Here is a 5,190-nt window from a genome sequence, read left to right as displayed (position 1 = left end):
AGAGAGCAAAAACAGTATCAAAGCAACAAAGTACCCCAGTGAACGATTAATGTACCATAGATGTCCATAGAACATCATGTTTGAGACATTGCACACATGCTATAGATATCTATATTTCTCCAAACAATATTGCAAATACGTACCATGGATAATCTAAGTCCCATCCAGATCACATTGCTCTAACGTTGAAAGGATGTCGCAGCTGGACATAAGTAACCTCTAATAGATGTTCTTTTTGGGGATGCAGGAGGTCCATAGAACATCTAGTGGATCTTTCCTGCTGACGCTATAATGAGCTGTATACCTGCGAGTGCCACAGCAGATGTACTATTGAATACAAATGAAATGCGAACAGCAGAGTGTGTGGCCAAAACGTAACTAAAAACACGGTGTGTGGCGTCGGCCAGCGATGATTGTACACATGCATGTGGTTTCGATGCGGAGTGCGGGGCTGCTTGTCCTAGTGCGTATTACGTCACCAGTATTTTGTTTGAAGCTTGTATTCTTTGAAGCTTGTATTTGAAGTTTGTTTGAAGCTTGTATTTAAGAACTAGTAGCGCAATGAATTCAGAACAGATATGTTGAATGAATTAGTACCTCGTGCCTGTGTATTATCAGACACATGAGCAGCCTCCTTTGTGCACATCCAGTCTTCATTATCTGTTCAACGAAAAATTGATTTTTAAGGTGTGTTTCACACCCTAGGAAAACATGCAGGCTTCAGTTAAACATAAAACTTAAATACAATGTAAAGAAGCATTCTTGCATTGTGCCCTCCTAGTCTAGCAACAAGTGTTATTTCTGGTCTTCACACTTCAGTGTGCTATCTACCTCTAAAGAAGGAAAGCCACGAGACATACCAGATGAGTCCTGTGACAGAGATGAATCTTCTGCACAACAGAAAACAAGCACTTAGTTACATATACTAAACAAGAAAAAAAAACATGATACTTAAAAGATAAATAAGAGACTGTACCTTCTCGAAGGTCATTCTCCTGACTATCTGCAAGAGAACAAAGGCTCTGTGAGCTTTCGAGTCATTTACATAAATAAAGTGATCTGAACTTAGTTCCAAATGAATGTTTTGATGGATTTGTTGAGGACATACAGAATTGCAACCACCACACCCAATTTCTGCCTATTTTTAACAGTATACCGTCCTCAATTGCCCCGCCCACATACAAAAATCTGTGTTATCTTTTTTGATGTGCAATATTGTGTCACAAACCATGTAATAATGAAAATGAAAGAAAGCTAGTCAAGTTAGTGATTTCAAGCTGATTATTGCATGCATGTATTGGGGGAAGAGACATCTTCCTCGAAGGAAAAAAAGTTTTTGAACTGCTCAGCTTTATAACTTCCGTTACCTTGGCTTCTTGAGGGCCCTGGGAAATTATGTGGTGGCTTTGGAGCATTGCACATCTCTTGATCAACGTAGCGACTTGGCTTGTGAATTTTTCTTTTCTTGAGTTCTTGCTCCATATCAAAATCCGATGAGTATTCTGCCATAGGGAGCTTTCTGGGACCATCCTCGTAGTTATCTGTAAATCAGAAAAAGAACACCAAATCCTGTATATTTTTAGTTCTGAATTAAATACATTCAACTTAGTCTTACCAAAGGTTCCCTTGATTGTGATGTGTTACTTACAGCTTTCCCTTGGCTCATAGCAATTCTTAATTGCTGTCTGGCACCCAGGACCAGGAGGCCAGAAACAGTACTTGCCCACTACCCATGTTGCAGGAACAAGCTCTATGCTTTTTTCATCCACGAACTCCACCAGGCAGTACTTCATCTGAAAATTGCTCAGCTTTGAAGGACTAATCCAGAAACCATAAAAAGCAGTACAGAATACTGCCCATGCCTGCTCAAAGACGTGCCAACTACAAGACGCCGCAGCTAATAAATAACATGTTTTCCCAAGAGGACTGGATAACTAGAACGACTTCAAGTCTTTCATATTTCTTGCACTGTTTGAAAACAAATGCATCCTTCGGACACCAACAAGGCCAATTTCCTAATACTGTACAAAAAACAATACCACGCAAAAGACATACTAGGGTCTGGTGAAACTACTAAGGACCTGAAGAGAACAACACTCGAGTGGACCGGCCATGCAATTTTGAGTATCCACTCTTGAGAAGCAACAAGAATACCAGCATAGTAAACAAGCCTCACTACACACTTGTCCTGCCTCACTTAAAGAAACCAGCAAGAGAATACAAGATGTAAAAGAACTAACATAGCGATAAGAAAGTACATAATACAAGAAGTCTTTCCTATATTGGCATAATACAGTGCTTGTTAAAATCACTGCTCATAATTCAAGCTAGATCAGAAAAGCATACACTATGCCGTATGCAACAGTGGCAAAACTACAAATTTGTCTTTGTATGGCAGCTTGACAAGTTTCTTTTTTACTTTTTCAACAGGCGAACACTTTACGCAAGAAAGTTTGCTGACAATAGCAATTCCAAGTCTTGTTGAGTCCAACGGGTAGCTGTAAAATGGTTCACTGTTACAGAACCCGCCAAATATGCATGGTTTGACGTCTGATCTCTTGTGAGCGAAGCCCTCAGCAATCACAATGTCTTCATCAACTTGGCAGCAATTGTCGGATGGTTTCAAGCTTAACGTGAAGGACTGAAACTTTACAGCATTGTATTTAGGAAATTTATAGTCAACTGGTACATTTCCTTCTGTACTCTCTCCCAATACAGTGAATGGAGTTGACTGACGAATAAAAACATCAGCCTCATGCTTCTGCATACGGTTTTCTTCCAAGCGGTTATAGAGCTGGCTAAGACGACAGCCAGGTTTGCGCAATAGTATATGATGCAAGTGCATGTTGTTTTCAAAGGGGAAATCAGAAAATGCATCCAGAGGGCCATACAAACGGGCATCCTCTGCAAGATGCAACAAACAGTGCACATTGTATGACACCTCCTCTTCGCCATAGAGCTGTACAAATCCTTTCACAAAGTGCTTGAGGAGTGTCTCTGCAAAACCCGCATGATCCTGGCGAAGTGATCGAGTACTCAGTATACTAATTGCGACATGAAGTACCAAAAAGTTGAGTAGACAGCTTCAGATAGCACATTTTTGAGGATTATGGGCCCAGTGTAATGAAGAAGTGCCCTGAACTCTGTTGCTTTCCAGGGATCTTTCTCTTCCAGTGTTCTCGGTTTCCTCACAAACTCCATAGGGACATGTTTTTCCAATGCAACATTTCTTACAGATATTTCTTTGCGATATGTAGGGCCTAGTCTAAACACTAAGGGCCCTGAAAGCCATGTATTGACGAGCTTTCTCACAACTCCGAGGTAGACTAGGTGCATTGGGTCTAAAGGCACACTATTGATGGAGTAAATTGGTAGTTCCATTAACAATGATACACCCTGATGATGCTCCAGGTCTGTTTGGTCCCAGAATGACTGATCTGTTCGCAGCATAGCTGATGCAGCAGGAAAAAACATCTTTTCTTTGTAGCTACCTCTACGGTACATTTTGGGCACCCTGAGTAACCACTGTGTCCTTTAGTTTTAACCCTTTAAGGCCCAGTGATTCCAAATGGAATCATCAATTTTGTAGCTCAGTGGGCAACCCCGGGTTAAAAGAAAAAGGTTGTTCTTACGCTATAACTCATATTTAGCCCTTGCTCTACATATGCTGGCAAGCTGGTAGACTCAAGGAAGTTCTGTCACCTCTGAACAAAAAAGTAAAAGAATCGCTTGCACTGTTCCTGCCATTAGCTGAGATCCCCTCTTCTTTTCACCGTGCAGAGGTACGACAATTATTTTATTTTTGTCTCGAACATTTCGATTTGAACTAGTAGGTGCTATGCTATCCTTTCGCAGTAAATTTATTCGGCGAAAAGTATTTGCGGGTACCGGAGATCTTTGCGAATCTTGATGATTCCAAATGGAATCATTGGGACGTAGCGGCCCCGACTACTCACGCGATACATTTTCGATTGACGTTACCTCACTGACTAAATCGCGTGTTTGTTCGCGCTCAAACGGCGTTTCCATGCCGTATTTGGCCATATTTTGGGCGCGTGTTACCTGATGGATCATTACGCGTCAGGAGCCTGTATTATTGGTGGAGCCTTGCTCAGCTTTTTGTGATTTTATGCTGTTGATATGAGCTTATGTCGTGTAGATAAATTTTTGGGGGGAAATTTCTCCACAATACGGAAACAATTTCTTTCGGAACAGATGGCGACAATCAGCGCATGCGAGTTTTATTGAAAAAAGAAAGAAGACGCGAGGCTTGTGTTGATCCCTCGAGGTGACATTGATTCGTCCGATGAAAAAGAAGTCATTGCGCAAACTATAAAAAATTAAGAATGTGCTCTTACTCCCGCATTCGGTGCAAGAAGTGTGGCACGCACCTCTGCCTCAACAAAAAAAAAAGAATTGCTTCAAAGAATTTCATCTAAAATAGACTTTTCACGTATCGTTTGAAACGGCGCATTTCAACTCCACCAAGTCCCACTGATTCCAATTCGAATCATTTAATAAGTTTTGATTGAAAAGTGTGAGCACAGATTTTTTATTCTTTTTAAGTACCTCGTTCATGCACATCTCAAATTGTAAAGACCAATTTTTTACAATGAACAGAATTAATTTGGGCCTGAAAGGGTTAAATATGAAGGCTCCAGCTGGGGAATCACATATGAATTTTCTGATTTCTACATTAAGAGGCTTGTCTATAACTGAAATTCCCTTCAAAAGCAAGTGTTTGAGCTCATCTACAAAAGGTTTACGAAACGCATTGGCACAGTCAGACTTTGATGAACCGACAAATCCACCAACAATGATTGGACCCATGGTACTTTCATGACCAGGGCAATCAAAATGTGCCAAGCACTGAATTGGCCAGAGTTGTTCCCGCGACCTTTTCGACAGAGGCATGCCATCAATGTTGAATGAAAGGCTGACTTTTTGAGCGCTGTGTACTTCACCAAGTAAGCTGCTCAACCCTTTCTCTAGTCCAAAATGGCAGTACTGTCCAGGAGGCAGATAAGTAACATCGGCGACAACAGCAGTTGCACGAGGTGTTTTGAGCAAGGTTCTAGCGTCCTTTGGAAGAATGGAAAAACAGATATGAGTTTTCAAAAGAACCAGTAGAGCTGAGAGACATTGATGAGTAATGTTGTTGTCAACTGCCCATCTTGGCAACTCCGAGGG

General features: G+C 41.2%; 1 long non-coding RNA gene across 1 annotated transcript; it reads right to left on the bottom strand.

The window, feature by feature from the left end:
* Positions 1 to 597: 597 nt before the first annotated feature.
* Positions 598 to 1,481, bottom strand: LOC125944822 (uncharacterized). Its single transcript, XR_007466529.1, has 3 exons — positions 1,368 to 1,481; positions 977 to 1,003; positions 598 to 660 (listed from the first exon to the last, which is right to left on the bottom strand). It is a non-coding gene; the product is annotated as an uncharacterized LOC125944822 (long non-coding RNA).
* Between the last annotated feature and the right edge of the window lie 3,709 nt (positions 1,482 to 5,190).

Source organism: Dermacentor silvarum, chromosome 4, assembly GCF_013339745.2.
Source record: "Dermacentor silvarum isolate Dsil-2018 chromosome 4, BIME_Dsil_1.4, whole genome shotgun sequence".
Taxonomy (NCBI): Eukaryota; Metazoa; Arthropoda; class Arachnida; order Ixodida; family Ixodidae; genus Dermacentor; species Dermacentor silvarum.
This window is presented reverse-complemented; position numbering and strand designations above follow the sequence as displayed.